Raw genomic sequence first — 22,570 nt, forward strand, 5'->3', positions numbered from 1 at the left:
CTCTAGTGTGTAAATTATCATGCTAGTAGAACGTTGGGAACGTGCTGAAAGAAATCTGGGAATTGTTTATATATTTTCATTTTGGCAGCAAAGTCTTCAAATTACACCTTGCAAATACATTTATATCCCAAGAACCACTTATGCTAAAAACCTACTGTAACTTTCAAACTGTAGTGGAGATCAGTATGTCTTAGTGTGTGTATTTGCATGCTGGTAGCTTGTAGGAAACTTGCTGAATAGAATCAGGGAATTGTTTATATATTTTCATTTTGGCAGCAACGTCTTCAAAGTCCACCTTGCAAATAAAAGTATATAGCAAGACCCACATATGCTAGAAACCTAATGTAACTTTCAAACTGTAGAGGAGATTGGGCTGCCTTAGTGTGTGTAAATTGTCATGCTGGCGGCTTGTAGGAACCTTGCACACTACTCTGGTTGCCGACAACAAGCAACTGGGGAAAGTCCTGAGCGTTTTACAGGATAAGACTGAGGACCTTGAAGCTCGCTCTTGGCGCTGTAATCTGCTTCTAGTAGGCCTGCCGGAGACGACAGCTACCGGAAATAGGGAACTATTCACGGAAAAGCTCCTTGTGACACTGCTGGGCGATCACGTCTTCTCTGCTATGTTGGTCGTGGAGAGAGCGCACAGGGCACTGGGTCCTCGGACGCCACCGGGCGCGATACAGCGCCCGATCTTAGCTAAACTAATCAACTATCGGGACCGGGACGCCGCCTTGAGGGTTGCCCGGGAGAAGAAGGTGCTACACTACGAGGGCTCGGAGTTGGCCCTGTATCCGGACTTTACTGCCAGAGTTCAAGAAGCATGCAGGCACTATGTACCACTCAAGTGCCCGTTGAGGGACATGGGAGTGGACTATGTGATGCTGTACCCGGCGAAACTCCGAGTTAATCGGCAGGGCAGATCACACATTTTTACAGACCCTACAGCTTTACAAAAAGCCATAAAGACCTGGGTGAAAGAGCGAGGGCCTTGCCCGGAACAGGCCAGTTCGGATGTCCCGGAGGGGTCGACGCTGGATAAGCAGGACTGAATAACAATGGCTGGTAGCTATGAGTGTGTTGTGTGTTATAGGGGGTGGTAGGGCAGTGTGCTAGTTTTTGCGGAGGGTATGCTCATATGTACAATTGCACTGCTACCTTGAACAATGTTGCCGATAAGTTGATTCACGACAGGGGCAGTTGTGACCCAGGAGGACATCGGGGACAGGACTTAACACTATTGATCCTGTGGCAAGGAAGTAGGGTACTTTGGCAACGTTGAGACTGCATGGGCATGATATTATCTGAGACAAGTTTGATTTAGCCACAGGTACAATGTTTTCATAACCGCATTAGTATTCAATGTTCCATTGCATAGGGAGTGGGGAACAGTTATGTTGTGTGCTGGGAAAGACGTTCGCAGAGCGCTATGCTGCATATCTGGTTACGGTGTCTGGGGGGGCTGGCGCTGCGTAACTTAGTCGCTTTCAGTTTGATAACGTTACCACTTGAAGAGCCACCTCCGCTCACGTGTGCCTGGCACTGATTTCTTTACCTTCTACATGTTGGTTGAGGGTACGGCGGGTATGTGGGTGGGTGGACTAGATTGGGGACACATGCGGCCATGTTGGGGGAGGTCTGCTGTGGGGGGGGGGTGTTGAAGGGGAAGTAATGCAAAGGGGGAATGGTTTGAAGCGGGAAGTTTGGTATACAGTTATTGCAAGCTTGGCTGACACTTTCATATTGAGGATACACAATGGATTGCATGGCATAGCTGATGTCACGTGAATCGTCTGATTCTTCTGATTGCGAGGGCGGGTTGCGGGTAATTTCCTGGAATGTCAGGGGGTTGAATGATCATCGTAAAATGCGTAAAGTCCTGAACTATCTATTCAGGCATAAGGCGGACCTGGCTATTCTACAGGAGACTCACCTCCCCAACACCAGCCCTATGCTTAAGTTGAGGGTACTAGAGGGCAACATCAATGCGGTAGGGTTTACCACTCATGCGAGGGGGGTGTTGAGCTGGGCTAACCCCAGGTCGTCTATTGCCCTGACATCGCTCCGAGAGGACCTGGAAGGAAGATATGTGATATCTAAAGGCAGTGGGCGGGGTGTGGATTTTTTGCTAGTGAATGTCTATGGGCCTAATTATGATTGTCCTGAGTTTTTCGGTGACCTGGCAAGAATTATATCTCAGTATGGTGATGCCCGGATATTGTGGGGAGGGGACCTCAATGTAATTAGAAACACAGAACTAGACCACTCAGCTGGACCACCCAGACAACCTGCTACAGCTGCAAGGAAAATAGAGGAAATGATGGTGAGTCTGGACACGTGTGATGTTTGGCGATTATGCAATGCGGGGAGAAGGGGCTATACGCATTACTCAACGTTTCATGATATACACACGCGAATTGACTATTGGTTTGCTTCTACCTCATTGATTAGCCAGGTGAGGCAATGCATAGTGTTGCCGCGTACTCTCTCGGACCACTCACCTTTGCTCTTAGTTCTGAAGCCTCCCAAGAGGAGTATTCCGCCGTTTACGTGGAGATTCCCACCATACTCTCTACTAGACCCGTTATTCGGGGAAGAGATGGCGGTGGCCATCGACCCGTTCTTCGACACCAATGTTGGCTCAGTGGATAGTTTAATGACGATTTGGGAAACCTTTAAAGTGGCATAGCTATGTCCAAACATTTCAGGGGTGCTGCGGGCGCTCAGGGGGAGTCTGGCAGAGATTGAGAGGAAACTACAGAACCTGGAAAAGGACAGGGTTGATGGGGGAGGTGAGAGAGTAGAAGACGAAATAAAGGCGCTTCTGTTGGAGTATCAGGACACGGCAGATCGTGAAGTTAAACACCTAGGCAAGTATGCCACGGCGCGTATGTACGGGAAGGTAGAAAGGCCAGGATCGGTCCTTGCTCGGCTGATGAAGGCTAGGTGTGGTAAGACACAAGTGACAGAGATCAAGGCGGATAATGGCGATCTCCTGACAGAAGAGGGAGATGTAGCTGAGCGCTTTAGACAGTATTATGCAGATCTCTATACAACCAGATCAGTAGGGATGGATGACCAAATTAAGGAGTATTTGGAGTACATACAACTGCCATTTCTTCCGGACGCTCATAGGGAGTTGCTGAGGCACCCGATAGAGAAGGATGAAATGATAGAGGCGCTGAGCAGCATGAGGGCAGGGAGTGCCCCGGGGTCGGACGGCCTGACGGTCTCCTTTTATAAGGCGTTCTTGGAACAGTTGCTTCCGTACCTTGCGGCTCTGTTTGAAGACATGTTAGACACAGGCGTAATGTCCCCGTCGATGAGGGAAGTGATTCTAGTCGCTATTCCAAAGCCCGGCAAGACACCGACTGACTGCAGTTCGTATCGCCCGTTGTCGCTTCTTAATGTTGATGCAAAATTATTTGCGAAAATCCTGGCCACTAGACTGGCATTGATGTCACACATCCTGGTGGCGCCTGAGCAGGCCGGCTTTGTGCCATCTAGAAACTTAACGTATAATATACGGACTGTATTCGGAACCATGCAACATGTTCGCCAGGAGAATAAAGCGGTTGCTGTATTCTTAGACATGGAAAAGGCTTTTGATTCGGTGGAGTGGGAGTTCTTGCGCCAAGTGTTGTCGAGAATGGGACTAGGGGGGGCGTTCCTGCACATGCTGGGTATTCTGTATCACGAACCAACGGCTCGAGTACGTATTGGCGATTTGGTCACTGCCCTGTTTAATATCACTAGGGGCACCAGACAAGGCTCTCCCCGCTACTATATGCCCTAGTGGCGGAACCACTGGCCTGTGCTTTACGGGAATATCATGGGAATGAAGGTATCGGGTTCCCCACTTATAGAATTGTACTGTCTACATATGCGGATGACACACCTCTTTATGTTAGGGAACCTGAAGAGAACTTGATGGCCGTTATTAGGGAAGTTGTTAGATTTGGTGCTTTGTCTGGTCTTAAAGTTAATTGGGAGAAGTCTTTGGTCTTTCCGCTCACGCCCACTACAGTAGAGTTCGCAATGGACTAACCCCTCCGTTGGACGGTCGACTCTGTGAGGTATCTGGGCATCCGTCTGCATACAGACACGGATATAGTATTTCGGGAAAATTACGGTACAGCCATCTCTAGGCTAGAGGATGATGTGGACCTGTGGATCCGCCTCCCGCTGTCGCTGATGGGGCGTATATCGCTTATGAAGATGGTTGTATTGCCCCAACTCCTCTTTCTCTTCACTAATATCCCCCTGGTTTTGCCGTGCACCTTCTTCCATAGATTGAGACAATTGATGCTCAAGTTAGCCTGGGCAGGTAAACAAGCCCTGGTACAGTGGGGGGTGCTCACGCTACCATACCATCTAGGAGGCATGGGTGTGCCAGATTTTGAACTATATTACAGGGTATCGCAGGGAGCGCACCTGCATGCTTGGATCCATGGGGGAGAGGAGGTCCCCTACCTTAGGATGGAACGCCTGTTCGCAGCTCCAGTGGCACTGCCAGCGGTTATCATGGAACGGGTAGACCGCAGGACGGGTATAATGGATTCGTTAAATACGACAAGACATGCCTGGCATTGGCTGCTACACAACCAGGCGGGCGCTATACTCTATTCGCCGGTCATGCCGATTGACTGGATGAGATAGTTGGGTCCGTGCACAGAGAAGGGAGTTGTACTAGCGTTGCGGTCTATGAAAATAGAAGTGGTGGGAGACTTGTTTCATGAGGGAACAGTGCGCACAGTTGAACAGCTACAGGGGGCACCTGAGAGCGATCAGACAATGAACAGGTTTCACTTCCACAGAGTCAGAACGGCTCTGCGGGCCTTGCTAGGGGAAGACATGACTGAGCCTCCTGAGGTGCGCGAATTAACACGTTATTAAGGCCGACTCACCTCGCAAGCTGGTCACCGCTCTTTACAGGATTGCTATGTCGCACAGAGCACACAAATATACGGCGGCCAGGCTGGCATGGCAGCACGACTTAGACGTACAATTGGACACAGTGTGGGCTTATTGTTGTCTCAATACCAGAAAAATATCCCTGCATGGTAGACAAAGGTTGCTACATTTTAAGTATCTCAACAGAATGTACTATACTCCGGAAAGGCTATGTAGATACGGTTTGCGAGAGAGCGCAGAGTGTGAGAGATGCAGGGTGGAGGTAGCGGACTTCATGCATTTGGCATGGTCGTGCCCGGGGGTGTTTGCATTTTGGACAACAGTATTTGAAAAACTTGGCAGAATAGTGGAGGTTACATTGGATTTGGATCCACTCATGGCCCTTCTGGGATATACTAAAAAGCTACCAAAAGCGATCCGTAGATTAGTGGACATGGGGCTCCTTATGGCCAAGAGGAGAGTCGCCATGAGCAGGCTGAGGGGGCCGGTCCCGACGCTGCACCAGTGGTCCAGAGATATGCTCTACTGCTCTACGCAGTCGGAACTTTATAGTGAACTGCTCCCTCCTAGAAGCAGACCTTAGAATTTTTGGGGACTTTATGCTACATACACGCAAAGTGCGCACAGAGACGGCGGGGCGGAGGCAGGGGCTGCTGGAGACATCGGTGATGCGAGTGGCGCTGACCCGGAGGGGATAGGTTGAGAAGTGGTGTGAGGGAGTATCGTTTCTGGGTGTTGGGATGTAGATGTGGGTGGGGCAAGGCCGGGGGGAGGCGGGTAGGGTAGCATTTGTGAGTGGAATAATCGTCAGGATGGGAGTGGTCGTGGTGAGCATGGGTTGCTGTGAAGAGGGAAGTGCTATAGGTGGCGTATACCCCCTCAGAATTGGGACTCGATCTAAATAGGCCGAGACTGCTGCATAATACTGGGAGGTATGTAGGTTCACGCCGCCTGCCCGCTTCGGGATGTTGGCTAAATAGCTGTGTTAGTGACTCTGCAATTGCGATTTGTGTCATTTTTGATATGGAACTACTTTACAACGCCTTGCTAAGCCTTTAACTGTACCTGTAATATTGTTTAACATCTAATAACATCTAAAAAAAAAACTACACCCCATCTGCCCAGCCTGAGCTGAGAGCTTGCAGCTAGTGGGAGGAGCTGACCCTAATAAGGTGAGACATTGCTCCCAAGCACAACCTGAGCTGGAAGCTGGCAGCTAGTTGGAGGAGCTGACCCTAATAAGGTGTGGCATTGCTCCCAGATGGTCAACCTGAACTGGGAGCTGTCAGCTGGTGGGAGGAGCTGACATTAGGAAGGTGTAACCCTATTCTACATTAGCCAATGAAATAATTGCAGGTAATGTCCCACCACTTGAATGTCTGTATAAGTAGCAGGGAATTTTCCCACTAAAATCCTGTACTTGAGCTCTGCTGAGTACATGTGGATGTAGGTGGTCAAGATTGTTTAGTGCTACCCAGACACCTTTCTTCCTTAAAGCCTTTGGAATGGATACCCCTCTGAGGTAAGTCTATATGCATGTGCTGTCTTTGCAATGACTGATATTTTAATACATTTTATTTGTGTTTTCTTTTGTTTTGCTGCACTTCACATGGATACTGGAAAGCTCTTAAAAAGATTTGTATGTCCTTGATTTTGGCTGCAGAGTCTTCAAAGTACACCATACAAATAAATGTACGCGGTCGCGGTACAATTACCCCGCAATCCTAATTTGGCGATCAGAGAATTATCTTCTGATGGGGTAGGGCCCATGACCACATGGCTGGTGGTGGCGGGAACTCTGCCATCATAATCACCCCCTTAATTTAACTTGCAGAATGTAGAAGAGATCAGTGTGCCCTAGTGAGAAAATATGTATGCCGGTAGCCTGTAGGACACATGCTGAATAAATTCATGGAAATGTTTACACATTTTCGCTTTGGCTGCAAACTCTTCAATGTGCACCATGCAAATAAATGTATCTCTCAAGAACCACATAAACTAGAAATGTAATTAAACTTGCAGAATGCATACAAGATTGGCCTCCCCTAGTGTGTTCATTATCATGCTAGTAGCAAGTTGGGAACTTGCTCAAAAAAATCAGGGAAGTGTTTATGTATTTTTGTTTTCGCAGCAAAGTCTTCAAAGTACACTTTGCAAATACATTTATATTCCAAAAATCACATATGCTACAAACCTACTGTCACTTTCAAACTGTAGTGGAGATCAGTCTATCTCAGTGTGTAAATGTGTATGCTGATAGCGTGTAGGACACTTGCTGAAAAAAATCAGGGTTTACGCGCCACGGAAAGGCTGGCAGCGGTGACCATCGTAATCTGGCGGTCGGTGCCTTCTGGCACCGCCTCTATTTTACGCAATCTGGATGGTCCAACAGGCAATCGTAACGATTGCCTGTTGTGGTTCCATGGTGGGCGGTTTTTTGCGCCCACCACGGTCGCCGTACAATTCCCTAATTTGGCGGTCAGAGATTTATCTTCCAATGGCAGAGAGCCCACCACCGCACGGCTGGTGGTGATGGGCCCTCTGCCATCGTAATCACCCCCTTAATTTAACTTACAGAATGTAGAGGAGGTCAGTCTGCCCTAATGTTTATATTTTCATGCTGGTAGCCCGTAGGGAATTTGCTGAATAGAATCAGGGATTGTTTATATATTTTCATTTTGGCAGCAAAGTCTTCAAAGTCTACCTTGCAAATAAAAGTATATAGCAAGACCACATATGCTAGAAACCTAATGTAACTTTCAAACTGTAGAGGAGATCGGTCTGCCTTAGTGTGTGTAAATTGTCATACTGGCAGCTTGTAGGAAGCTTCCTGAAATAAATGAGGGAATTGTTTCTATATTTTCGGTTTGGCAGCAAAGTCTTCAAAGTACACCATACAAATACATTCATGTCTCAAAAACTACATATGCTAAACTCAATGTAATGTTCAGCATGTACAGGAGATCAGTCCACCATAGTGTGTACATTTTCATACTAGTAGCATATTGGGAACATGCTGAAATATATCAAGAAAATGTTTGCATCTGTTTACATTAGGACTGTGAGATTCAAATTATTGTTAATTTACTTATTGCACACCCTCACTTGTTATTGGGTTTTTTAAGTTGCTGTTTTGAAACTGCAAGGATGTCTTTAGCAAATCTCTGCTCTGGCACTGAAGGTGTGTGCCTCTCCTTCAGGCAGGTGTGAAATTTCCTCCATTTGCATAACCTGAGCGGGGAACTTTGGAGCTGGTGGGAGGGGTTGACACTGGGTCGGTGTGACATTGCTCTCAGGCACAACCAGAGCTGGCAGCTGGTGAGAGGATTTGATATTGAGGAGGTGTGAACTACCTCCCATCTGCCCAGCTTGAGCTGAGTGCTTGCAGCTAGTGGTAGGAGCTGACCCTAATAAGGTGTGACATTGCTCCCAGGCAAAACCAGAGCTGGCTTCTGGTGAGATGAGTTGATACTGGGGAGGAGTGAACTACCTCCCATCTGCCCAGCCTGAGCTGAGAGCTTGCAGCTAGTGGGAAAAGCTGACCCTAATAAGGTGTGACATTGCTCCCAGATGGTCAACCTGAGCTGGGAGCTGGTGGGAGGAGCTGACATTAGGGAGGTGTAACCCTATTCTACATTAGCCAATGAAATAATTGCAGGTAATGTCCCACCACTTGAAGCTCTGTTTAAGTAGCATGGCCTTTTCTCACTAAAATCCTGTACTTGAGCCCTACTGAGTATTGTTGGATATAGGTGGTCAGGATTGTTTAGTGCTACACAGACACCTTTCTTCCGTAAAACCTTTGGAATGGATACCCCTCTGAGGTAAGTCTATATGCATGTGCTGTCTTTGCAATGACTGATATTTAATACATTGAATATGTATTTTATTTTGTTTTGCTGCACTTAACATAGATACTGGAACACTCTCAAAAAGATTTGTATGTTCTTGATTTTGACTGCAAAGTCTTCAAAGTACACCCTACAAATACATGTATATCTCAAGAACCACATATGCTAGAAATGTAGAATTATCGTCCGATCGCGGAGGGCGCACCACCGCATGGCTGGTGGTGGCAGACCCTCTGCCATCGTAATCACCCCCTTATTTTAACTTGTAGAATGTAGAAAAGATCAGTGTGCCCTAGTGAGAAAATATGCATGCCGGTAGCCTGTAGGAAACATGCTGAATAAATTCAGGGAAATGTTTACACATTTTCGCTTTGGCAGCAAAGTCTTCAATGTGCACCATGCAAATAAATGTATCTCTCATGAACCACAAAAGCTAGAAAGCTAATTAAACTTACAGAATCTAGAGAAGATCAGTCTGCCCTAGTGTGTAAATGATCATGCCAGTACCACGTTGGGAATGTACTGAAGAAAATCGGGGGAATTGTTTATGTATTTTCATTTTGGCAGCAAAGTCTTCAAAGTACACCTTACAAATACATTTATATCCCAAGAACCACATATGCTACAAACCTACTGTAACTTTCAAACTGTAGTGGAGATCAGTCTGTCTTAGTGTGTAAATGTGCATGCTGGTAGCTTGTAGAAAACTTGCTGAAAAAAGTCAGGGAAATGTTTATATATTTTCATTTTGTCACCAAAGTCTTCAAAGACCACCATGCAAATACATTTGAATCTCAAGAACTACATACGTTAAGAACATAGGGGGTAATTACTATGGCGGGCGGACCGTAGTGGTGCCTGGGACCGCCCGCCTGCAACGCGGCAGCCCTGCACATCAGATTACGTTGCGACCGCCACCGTGGCGGTCGCTTCGATCAAGGTTAACATTGTGGTGGGTCCTGCTGGGTTCAGCTCCCGCCGCAATGCTAAACATGCTTGTCGTACTTTTCATTGCACTAAGGGGCAGGCTCCACGCGGTGCCTGCCCCTTACTGCAGTGAAATACAGGGGGGTACCATGGGTAACCCAACAGTGCACCACCAGCCCCCAAAACTAGGGGGGCCAACAACAGGTGCCCAAATGCATTCTCCGCCAGCCTTTCTATGGCGGTTTTCCCGGCATCGAAATGCTGGCTGCTGCCAGCATCGTAATCTGGCGGACGGTGCCCGCTGGCACGCCTCTATTTTATGGAATCTGGACGATCTGCCAGGTAATCATAACGATTGTCTGTGGTGGATCCGTGGCAGGCGGTCTTTGCGCCCGCCACGGTCGCGGTACGATTACCCCGCAATCCTAAATTGGCGATCGGAGAACTATCTTCTGATGGGGTAGGGCCCACCACCGCACGGCTGGTGGTGGCGTGCCCTCTACCATCATAATAACCCCCTTAATTAAACTTGCAGAATGTAGAAGAGATCAGTGTGCCCTAGTGAGAAAATATGCATGCCGGTAGCCTGTAGGAAACATGCTGAATAAATTAAGGGAAATGTTTACACATTTTCGCTTTGGCACCAAAGTCTTCAATGTGCACCATGCAAATATATGTATCTCTCAAGAACAACATAAACAAGAAATGTAATTAAACTTACAGAATGCATAGAAGATTGGTCTCCCCTAGTGTGTAAATTATCATGCCAGTAGCACGTTGGGAATGTGCTGAAAATAATCGGGGAATTGTTTATGTATTTTCGTTTTGGCAGCCAAGTCTTCAAAGTACACTTTGCAAATACATTTATATTCCAAGAACCACATATGCTACAAACCTACTGTAACTTTCAAACTGTAGTGGAGGTCAGCCTATCTCAGTGTGTAAATGTGCATGCTGGTAGCTTGTAGGAAACTTGCTGAAAGAAATCAGGGAAATGTCTATATATTTTCGTTTTGGCACCAAAGTCTTCAAAGTACATCATACAAATACATTTATATCTCAAGAACTACATACGCTAAGAACATAGAGAGTAAATACCATGGCGGGCGAACCGTAGCGGTGCCTGGGACCGACCGCCTGCAATGCGGTGGTCCTGCACATCAGATTAGGATGCGACCGCCACCGTGTTGGTCGCTTCGTGCATGTTTAACATTGTGGCGAGTCCTGCTTGCTGCAGCACCCACTGCAATGCTAAACATGGTTGTCGTACTTTTCATTGCACTAAGTGGCAGGCACCACGCGGTGCCTGCCACTTAGTGTAGTGAAATGTAGGGGGGCACCATGGGTAACCCCATAGTACATTATCACACTACCCTAGATTGGGGGTCAGAAGGGAAAGTTTATAGACCGGTGGGTGTGTGTTCCCTCGTTCAGAATTAGAAATACCAAAAAACACCTATAGTCTCATGCATGTGTATATATGCAAAATTTGCAGAATGGCCTTGATTCTTTCGAAACTATAAACAACAGTGAACTTCACGGGGAAGACATCCCTTAAGGACAAGAACCCTCACTCACCCGGAGGTGACATGCTTCATCATATGGGTCCTCCTTACCAGTGAGGGACCTAGTCGACACTGGGAGCTACTACTTCAGATTTTAAGGAAGGAGCTCAGAGATGTTTTTGGGTAAGGAGCAGGATACTAATCCCATATGTGAGATGATGAGTGTAGTGGGGTTTGCAGCGCTGAGTGAAAGAATAGAAAGTGAGTTAAAACTGTCTAGATAGAATCACTGACATTTACTTTATTACTGTGTTCTACCTGACAGGATTAAAATGAAACAGCACAGTGGTATGGATGTAGAACCACTGTCACTTAATGGTCAACATGTTTCAGCCTATTGATCAAACCTATGTATCATTGGCTTTCTTCAGGACCAGATATAAATGTGCTATTGCTGCTGCAACTTTGTGATGAAAATAATAAAGATTATACAACACTGGTATTCCTGTATTTCTTGCTTTTGTCAGGTTTATACCCAGGTATCTATGGATAAAACACAAAGAACAGGAAAGGTGGATAGTTTCGAGAGGGGAAAGAAAAAGCCAATAAATCACATGAAGACTTGAGCACTATGCATTGTCATTATGTCACAAGTATATTGTATGCTTATTATAAGTCATAAGCAAATAGGACTTACCCTCAGCTGTAGGATAGTCCTGCCTCACCTCTACCTGGCAGGCTGCTCTGGAGGGAGGCCCGCGCTGCGGGAAAGGAAAGAAAGGTGCCAAAGTAGTCAAAAGACTTCTACACCATCTTTGCTAAGAATCCTAATAACTTTATAACACAGGAGGCCAAAGGCACTAGCAGGTAAGGCAGAAGCAGAGACCTTGTATTTGTGTCCTTTTTCAGTCTGTTTTTAATTTAAAAGACAAAAGAAAGAATTAGCCTAAGGCACTAGCAGGTAAGGCAGATGCAGAGACCTTATATTTGTTGCCTTTTTCAGTCTATTTATAATTAAAGGGGAAAAAGGTTCTTAATCAGAAGATTCTGTAGGGAGTTTACAAATGAGGGGGGATAGTGTTATCTATCCGGGTATTAATACCCTCGTATCCAATACTCCGCTGCAGTCAGGAAACGATCTGCCATTGTACCAAAAGGTTATCCCTATCTAATGGCTTACCTATCCATCGGTACCTCTGCTCGAACAAGAGCTCGCCCCGGGAGGTACCGAGCGGAAGGCAAACACACCCTTAAATACTAGCCGATAGATTGTTTACCGCTGTGCCGTGAAGGGGGTCCTTCGATTATAGCGGTCTATGGCATTGCCTGGATTACTGTTACGCATGCGCATCAGTACGTAGCATTATACATTACGCATGCGCACAAAAATCGCTAGTATTTCCAGGGAGAAGTTGATTTAAAACAAAAACTCACAAATTGTGATGCTTAAACACAAAAGACACTACCTTAATTTATAATGGTGTAGTGAGATTGAGCGCCTCGTTCTTTAACCGAGGAACATACTTTTCGTAACGCCTATAAGTATGTCGGAGACACTACCTTCCGCGCATGCGCGTTGATTCTTTGTCATTTTCGCACGGTCCGATTTTCGAGAAAGGTGTGCACTGTATTCAATGAAAGCATGGAAATGCAATAGTGGATATTTTCATGCCCCATAGGGAACTCGCCTGTGATAATGGTAAATATGAACACACTTTCTTATCTAAAGTACAGACCCACCAGAAAATGAAACAATGACATTGTATTGCGTGTGTGGTTCATGTCATACGTTCATGTTTCTTAATACTGTATGCAGGTGGTTTTGCCAAATCATAAGGCTAGCTACAAAAATGATCGTCCTTTTTTTCAAAATTACACAATGAAGGAGAAGGCTTCTCATTATGCAAGCCATCGCCAAATAGATTCATACATTATCTTATTGCTCTACCTGTCTTGCTAATTGAGTGACATATGGGGGTAATCTTTTAGATAGAGGCCCAGGGTATTTCATCGTTGAGCCCAGTTGTGTCTGTTCTCAGTCTATAAACCCACTGTTGTTCTCTACGAAATAGGAACCTTGAGGGGTCGGTCAGATGTGGTGGAATCCAGGGTTTTTCTAGCACTACCCAATGTAGATCAGTATCAAGGTGACCCTTGTCTAAGAAGTGGTTGGTCAACTTAGTAGAGCGTTTTCCACATCAAGTCAAGTCAGAAGTCAAGTCAGAAAATTTATATAGCGCGCTACATACCCAGAGGGTCTCAAGGCGCTTGAAGAGGGGAGGGGAATTACGGGTCAAATATCCATGTTTTAAGTTCCTTTCTGAATGCTAGGTGGTTCTGAGTGAGGCGAAGGGGAGTGGGAAGTGAGTTCCATGTTTTAGCTGCCAGGTAGGAAAAGGATCTACCTCCCATGGTGGTTTTGTTGATGCGAGGTACAGTGGCCAGGGCTTGGTTGGATGATCGTAGCTGGCGTGAGGGGGTGTAGAAGGACAGTCTTGCGTTGAGGCATTCTGGTCCGATTTCGTAGAGTGCCTTGTGTGCGTGGGTTAGGAGCCGGAAAGTGATCCTCTTATTGACGGGGAGCCAGTGGAGGTCTTTCAGGTGACCAGAGATGTGATTGTTGCGCGGGATGTCTAATATGAGCCTGGCTGACGCGTTCTGGATTCGTTGGAGTTTTTTCTGGAGTTTTGCGGTGGTACCGGCGTAGAGGGTGTTTCCATAGTCCAGTCGACTCGTGACCAGAGCGTGGGTGACCGTTTTCCTAGTTTCGGTGGGGATCCAACGAAATGTTTTTTTGAGCATGCGAAGAATGTTGAAGCAGGATGAGGAGACGGCGTTGACTTGTCTGTTCATTGAAAGTGAGGAATCCAGGATGACGCCCAGGTTCCGTGCGTGGTCTGTCGGGATGGGTGCTTTTCCAAGGGCTTCTGGCCACCAAGAGTCGTCCCATGCGGAGGGGGAGGTACCTAAGATGAGGACTTCTGTTTTATCTGAGTTCAGTTTCAGACGGCTGTGTTTCATCCATTCGGCTACTTCTTTCATACCTTCGTGTAGGTTAGTTTTGGCGGTGCTAGGGTCATTGGTGAGTGATAGGATCAGTTGAGTGTCATCCGCGTAGGAGATGATGTTAAGGTTGTGTTGGCGGGCGATGGCTGCGAGGGGGCTCATGTATACGTTGAAAAGGGTGGGGCTGAGTGAAGATCCTTGTGGTACGCCGCAAATGACTTCAGTGGCCTCTGACTTGAATGGTGGAAGGCGGACTCTCTGGGTTCTTCCGGTGAGGAACGAGGTGATCCATTCTAGTGCTTTTCCTTGGATTCCGATGTTTCTGAGGCGCTGTAGAAGGGTGCTATGGCAGACTGTGTCGAAGGCTGCGGAGAGGTCGAGGAGGATGAGGGCGACTGTGTCTCCATTGTCCAGTAGAGTTCGAATGTCGTCTGTTGCTGCGATGAGGGCGGTCTCAGTGCTGTGTTTTGCTCGGAAGCCGGACTGTGAGGAGTCGAGGGATTTGTTGGCTTCGAGGAAGGCGGCGAGCTGGTTGTTGACGGCTTTCTTGATGACTTTGGCCGGGAATGGAAGGAGCGAGATGGGGCGGTAATTTTTGAGTTCGGTGGGGTCCGCTGTGGGTTTTTTCAGAAGGGCGCTGAGCTCAGCGTGTTTCCAGCTTTCCGGGAAGGTGGCGGAGTTGAAGGAGCAGTTGATGACGTCTCGGAGGTGCGGTGCTATGATGGAGTCTGCTTTGTTGAAGATGTAGTGAGGGCATGGGTCTGTGGGGGATCCTGAGTGGATGGAGTTCATCAGGCGGATGGTGTCCTCAGTGGAGATTGGGTTCCAGTCATTAAGGATGTTCGAGGGGGGTGAAGGTCCAGCAGATGGTTGGGTGGGTTGGTCTCCGGGTTGGTCGTCGAAGCTGTTGTGGATGTCTGCAATTTTGTTGTGGAAGAATGAAGCTAGGGAGTCGCAGAGGGCTTGAGAAGGGGTGATGTCGTTAGAGTTGGCCGAGGGATTGGTAAATTCCTTGACGATGTTGAAAAGTTCCTTGCTGTTGTGGGCGTTGTTATCTAGTCGGTCCTTGAAGGCGGTTTTCTTGGCCTTTCGGATCAGTTGGTGGTGTATGCGGGTGGCGTTTTTGAAGGCGTCCTTGGTGTTGGTGGTTGAGTCTTTTTTCCAGGCCTTCTCAAGGGAGCGGCAGAGTTTCTTGGATTTCTTAAGATCTTCGTTGAACCATGAGGTCTCCTTGCTGCCAAATTTGCTTTGTCGTTTTTTCAGTGGTGCTAGGATGTCGGCGCTGTTGGATAACCATAGGGTGATGTTGTTGGCGGCTTGGTCGGGGTTTGAGGAGTGGGCTGGGGGGTTTAGAAGAAGCGATGAGGAGATCTGGTCAATGGTGATTTTGTTCCAGTTTCTTTGCAGAGTTGGTTGGGGGTGGTTGTTGGGTTTGGGCTTGTTGTAGGTAAAGTGAACGCAGCTGTGGTCAGTCCAGAGGAGAGTCGTAGTGTGGCTGAAGGATGTAGATGTAGATGTAGAGTCCATTTATAACGCGCTAGCAATCGCTCCAAGGAGCATCTCGGCGCCAATATGAGGACAACCAGATGAAAAAGTTGCCTTACTGCTAAGGAGACCATAACCGGGATCACACTAGCGCTCTGGCCATTGGGTCTGGAAGATTGTAAATCCAGGTTTTCAATTGCTTGCGGAACTCAGACTCCTTGTCCAGTGCTCTTAATAGAGGGGGTAGGGCATTCCATGCTTTGGCACCCAACACCGCTAGGGATTTGCCCCCGCGGGTTTTGAGTCTGAATCTAGGGATGGTCAAAAGATTGGCATTGGAGGATCTTAGTGCGCGATTTGGACAGTATTTTACAAATTTATTTCTTAGGTAAGTGGGGCCTGAATTATGCACAGCGCGAAAAGTGATAGTTAAAACTTTGTGGAGGACCCTTTTAGTTATAGGCAGCCAGTGTAGTGCATTGAGGGCTTTGGTTGCTGAGGATCTTCTTGGCCATTTCAGAACCAGCCTTGCAGCTGCATGCTGCACCATCTGGAGTTTATGAGTAACCATCTTATTGGTGCCAGCGTACAGGCTATTGCAATAGTCAATGCGGGAGGTGACTAATGCAATAGTAACAGTTTTCCTTGCTTCGAGGGGCAGCAAGTCGAAGAACTTTCTAAGCATTTTTATTACCCCGAAACAAGTGCCTGCCACTTTTGACGCTTGATGTTTGAAGGATAGATCGGCGTCAAACTGTACCCCAAGGTTGCGAGCCGAGGAGGTAGTGTGGGGTGGAATTTCTGCCTTCTCAGGCCACCACAGTCTGGGGATGAAATCATTATTTGAGCCTATGGGCATGATCTCGGTCTTTCCTGTGTTACATTTTAGGTGGTTTTTCCGCATCCACTCAAAGGTGGCCGTTAAGCAGCACTTAAGCTTTTCCTCCCAGGCCTGGTTGTCTTTGTCCATGACCAGGATTAGTTGAGTATCGTCCGCATATGCTATTACATCTATGCCGTAGGACGATATCAGCTGAATCAGGGGTGCGGTGTAAACATTAAACAATGTCGGACTCAGACTGGAGCCCTGAGGTACTCCCGTTGACAGTGGCTTCTCGCTGGAACGGAATTCCCCCAGAGTCACCACTTGTCTCCTGTCACTAAGAAAGTTTTTTATCCACTCTAAGGCAATACCTTTAATGCCAGATGTTATTAGCCGGTCTATTAAGATGGCATGTGAGACCGTGTCGAAGGCCGCCGACAGATCTAATAGTATCAGGACGGCCTTCTTGCCTTGGTCTAGAGCTGAGCGGATAGTTTCCGTAGTGAACAGGAGAGCCGATTCGGTGGAATGCTGAGTTCTGAAGCCAGCCTGATTGGGGTGCCATACTTCATTATTTTCCAAGAAAAGTGTCAGCTGTTTGTTAACTGTGGACTCAGTGATTTTACACAGAGCTGGAAGTAATGAAATCGGACGTAGATTGGATAGTGTGGAGGGGTCAGGAAGTTGTTTTTTTTGTAAAGGTTTTACAGCTGCCAGTTTCCACTCGGGGGGGACATAGGCGGTGGACAGAGAGTTGTTAACGATAACATTTATGTCCGGGTTGACAATATCCGCAATAAGATGTAGGAGTGCTATAGGACATGGATCAAATGGTGATCCTGATTTGGTTGCCATGATGGCCTTTTTTGTCTCTTCCAGGCTGATTGTGCGGAAAGCTGTAAGCTGGGTGACTTCCTGCCTAGTAGTTTCGTCCTCACATATTTGATCAAAGCTGGGAGCCTCAAAGTCTTTCGTCAGACCCTTAACCTTTTCCTCAAAAAAGTCTGCGATGGAGTTGCAAAGCATTTGAGAGGGGGGGATGTCCTGTGTTAGACATTTGGGTTTACTAAAATCTTTTACAATATTAAAAATCGCCTTCTGTTTACAATTGGCTGTTGCTATGGCTGACGTGAAATACTTTGTTTTTGCCTGTTTGATTAAGGCATGATACGCTTTCTTGGTCTTTTTGTATTTGCTGCGTTCTGTGCTGAGGTAGTTCTTACGCCATCTACGTTCAGCCCGTCTTAGTTCCCCCTGTTTATTTTTGAGCTCTAGGTCAAACCAAGGGGCAGATCTCTTCTTATTCCCGGGTTTGGGCTTGCGTCTTCCCTGTCCGGTCATATTTTTTAGTTCTGTCATCCATTCCCTAAAGGTATTTAGGTTTGGGGGTCCGGGTAACTTAGTTCTACACTCTCTGGCTATTGGTATTAATTCTGGATGCTTCATGGTGGCCTTCCAATCCTCGTGTCTGGCCTGGTTGCTTTTGCAAGTATTCTTTTTGTTAGCATTAGTCTCTGGTGTAATCGAAAAAGGCATTAATACATGATCAGTCCATATTTGGGGTTTCAGCTGGTCTATTGTTGAAGGAGACATCATTGCTGGAGGTGAAGATAGGGTCGAGAGTGTGACCTGCGATGTGGGTGGGGGAAGTGACCAGTTGTTTAAGTCCGAGGTTGGCGAGGTTGTCCAAAAGGGTGGTGGAGTTACGGTCGTTGTTATTTTCAAGGTGAAAATTGAGGTCTCCCAGAAGGATGTAATCTTTGGAGGGGAGCGCGTGTGGAGTGATGAAGTCTGTGATGTCCTCACTAAATTGTGCGCGGGGTCCTGGTGGCCTGTAAAGGAGGGTGCCTCTGAGTGTGGTATTGGGGTCGGTGTGGATCTGGAAGTGAAGGTGTTCAGAGTTGGCGAGATTGACGTCAGAGCTGGTTGAGATGTGGATGGATTTCTTGTGGACGATAGCGATTCCTCCTCCTGTGTGGCCGGTACGGTCCTTGCGTATGATCTTATAATTTTCTGGGATGGCAATGGTTATGTCTGGGGCGGAGGAGGCGTTCATCCATGTTTCTGTTAGGAAGGCGATGTCCGGAGAGATGGTGTCTAGTAGATTCCATAGGTCAATGGCGTGCCTGTGGACCGATCGGGTGTTGAGCAAGATGCATTGTAGGTGGTTGGGGTCGGGAATCTGTGGTGTGATCGTGGCGGAATTGTTGACGGTGCTGGTGAATTTGCAGGAGTAGCATGAGAAAGGTCCATGGGTGTGTCCAGGAGCGGCTTGGACGCAGTTGGGGTAGCGGCCGGGGTTAAAGGCTAGGAGGGTGGTGGCATCGTAGGTAATGCGGGAGGGCTGGGCAATGCAAGGGCCAGGGGGTCTGGCGCTGGGCGCGGTCCAGGCGCGGACGGGCGTAGACGGGCTTACCTTTGGCGCACCTTCGGCGCGGCCGTAGCGCGTGGACGCTGCGCGTGGGGGCATTGGCCATAAATGGATGGTGGAGGGGGCAGAGCGTGGGAGGGGCCGCTGGGAGGCGGGAGCGAGGTCGAGGGAGGGCTCGGGTCAACCAGGGAAATGGCCGCAACAACAACAACAACGAGGAAAGGGGCGCTATGAGGTCCTAAATATGTTTACAGGTACTGTTGTGGTGGGAGCGGGTTCGAGCGCGGAGACAGGGTTAAACACAGCCAATGTAATCACGGACACTGAGCAAACACAGCCAATGTAATCACGGAAATGAGCAGCCAATAAATACACATGGATATGCACAGCAAATATAAAACAATTTACAGTCTGCCAAAGCGCTATGATAAAGTTTAGGCAAACGTGCGCGCTACCTGAAAGGCAGATGCAGATGTCAGCGCTACACTCAGCCAAAGCGCTATGAACAAATTTATACAAACAAACGAGTGCGCTAGCTGAGAGGCAAATGCGGAGGTCGGCGCTACACTCAGTCAAAGCGCTATGAAAATAATTAGGAAACAAACGAGCGTGCTAGCTGAGAGGCAGATGCAGAGGTCAGCGCTACGATACCACAGGTGGAGGCTGAGGGAGGAAGCGAGGGGAGCAACCACTCGCGTTGTAGGCAAGATGGTCACAGCTCTCTGTGTGGGTGAGGACGGCCCATAGCTCTCGTGGGTGGGAGGGGCCGCTGGGAGGCGGGAGCGAGGTCGAGGGAGGGCTCGGGTCAACCAGGGAAATGGCCGCAACAACAACAACAACGAGCAAAGGGGCGCTATGAGGTCCTAAATATGTTTACAGGTACTGTTGTGGTGGGAGCAGGTTCGAGCGCGGAGACAGGGTTAAACACAGCCAATGTAATCACGGACACTGAGCAAACACAGCCAATGTAATCACGGAAATGAGCAGCCAATAAATACACATGGATATGCACAGCAAATATAAAACAATTTACAGTCTGCCAAAGCGCTATGATAAAGTTTAGGCAAACGTGCGCGCTACCTGAAAGGCAGATGCAGATGTCAGCGCTACACTCAGCCAAAGCGCTATGAACAAATTTATACAAACAAACGAGTGCGCTAGCTGAGAGGCAAATGCGGAGGTCGGCGCTACACTCAGTCAAAGCGCTATGAAAATAATTAGGAAACAAACGAGCGTGCTAGCTGAGAGGCAGATGCAGAGGTCAGCGCTACGATACCACAGGTGGAGGCTGAGGGAGGAAGCGAGGGGAGCGACCACTCGCGTTGTAGGCAAGATGGTCACAGCTCTCTGTGTGGGTGAGGACGGCCCGTAGCTCTCGTGGGTGGGAGGGGCCGCTGGGAGGCGGGAGCCAGGTCGAGGGAGGGCTCGGGTCAACCAGGGAAATGACCGCAACAACAACAACAACGAGCAAAGGGGCGCTATGAGGTCCTAAATATGTTTACAGGTACTGTTGCGGTGGGAGCGGGTTCGAGCGCGGAGACAGGGTTAAACACAGCCAATGTAATCACGGACACTGAGCAAACACAGCCAATGTAATCACGGAAATGAGCAGCCAATAAATACACATGGATATGCACAGCAAATATAAAACAATTTACAGTCTGCCAAAGCGCTATGATAAAGTTTAGGCAAACGTGCGCGCTACCTGAAAGGCAGATGCAGATGTCAGCGCTACACTCAGCCAAAGCGCTATGAACAAATTTATACAAACAAACGAGTGCGCTAGCTGAGAGGCAAATGCGGAGGTCGGCGCTACACTCAGTCAAAGCGCTATGAAAATAATTAGGAAACAAACGAGCGTGCTAGCTGAGAGGCAGATGCAGAGGTCAGCGCTACGATACCACAGGTGGAGGCTGAGGGAGGAAGCGAGGGGAGCGACCACTCGCGTTGTAGGCAAGATGGTCACAGCTCTCTGTGTGGGTGAGGACGGCCCATAGCTCTCGTGGGTGGGAGGGGCCGCTGGGAGGCGGGAGCGAGGTCGAGGGAGGGCTCGGGTCAACCAGGGAAATGGCCGCAACAACAACAACAACGAGCAAAGGGGCGCTATGAGGTCCTAAATATGTTTACAGGTACTGTTGTGGTGGGAGCGGGTTCGAGCGCGGAGACAGGGTTAAACACAGCCAATGTAATCACGGACACTGAGCAAACACAGCCAATGTAATCACGGAAATGAGCAGCCAATAAATACACATGGATATGCACAGCAAATATAAAACAATTTACAGTCTGCCAAAGCGCTATGATAAAGTTTAGGCAAACGTGCGCGCTACCTGAAAGGCAGATGCAGATGTCAGCGCTACACTCAGCCAAAGCGCTATGAACAAATTTATACAAACAAACGAGTGCGCTAGCTGAGAGGCAAATGCGGAGGTCGGCGCTACACTCAGTCAAAGCGCTATGAAAATAATTAGGAAACAAACGAGCGTGCTAGCTGAGAGGCAGATGCAGAGGTCAGCGCTACAATACCACAGGTGGAGGCTGAGGGAGGAAGCGAGGGGAGCGACCACTCGCGTTGTAGGCAAGATGGTCACAGCTCTCTGTGTGGGTGAGGACGGCCCATAGCTCTCGTGGGTGGGAGGGGCCGCTGGGAGGCGGGAGCGAGGTCGAGGGAGGGCTCGGGTCAACCAGGGAAATGGCCGCAACAACAACAACAACGAGCAAAGGGGCGCTATGAGGTCCTAAATATGTTTACAGGTACTGTTGTGGTGGGAGCAGGTTCGAGCGCGGAGACAGGGTTAAACACAGCCAATGTAATCACGGACACTGAGCAAACACAGCCAATGTAATCACGGAAATGAGCAGCCAATAAATACACATGGATATGCACAGCAAATATAAAACAATTTACAGTCTGCCAAAGCGCTATGATAAAGTTTAGGCAAACGTGCGCGCTACCTGAAAGGCAGATGCAGATGTCAGCGCTACACTCAGCCAAAGCGCTATGAACAAATTTATACAAACAAACGAGTGCGCTAGCTGAGAGGCAAATGCGGAGGTCGGCGCTACACTCAGTCAAAGCGCTATGAAAATAATTAGGAAACAAACGAGCGTGCTAGCTGAGAGGCAGATGCAGAGGTCAGCGCTACGATACCACAGGTGGAGGCTGAGGGAGGAAGCGAGGGGAGCGACCACTCGCGTTGTAGGCAAGATGGTCACAGCTCTCTGTGTGGGTGAGGACGGCCCATAGCTCTCGTGGGTGGGAGGGGCCGCTGGGAGGCGGGAGCGAGGTCGAGGGAGGGCTCGGGTCAACCAGGGAAATGGCCGCAACAACAACAACAACGAGCAAAGGGGCGCTATGAGGTCCTAAATATGTTTACAGGTACTGTTGTGGTGGGAGCGGGTTCGAGCGCGGAGACAGGGTTAAACACAGCCAATGTAATCACGGACACTGAGCAAACACAGCCAATGTAATCACGGAAATGAGCAGCCAATAAATACACATGGATATGCACAGCAAATATAAAACAATTTACAGTCTGCCAAAGCGCTATGATAAAGTTTAGGCAAACGTGCGCGCTACCTGAAAGGCAGATGCAGATGTCAGCGCTACACTCAGCCAAAGCGCTATGAACAAATTTATACAAACAAACGAGTGCGCTAGCTGAGAGGCAAATGCGGAGGTCGGCGC

This window comes from Lissotriton helveticus, chromosome 6 (assembly GCF_964261635.1).
Source record: "Lissotriton helveticus chromosome 6, aLisHel1.1, whole genome shotgun sequence".
Lineage (NCBI taxonomy): Eukaryota > Metazoa > Chordata > Amphibia > Caudata > Salamandridae > Lissotriton > Lissotriton helveticus.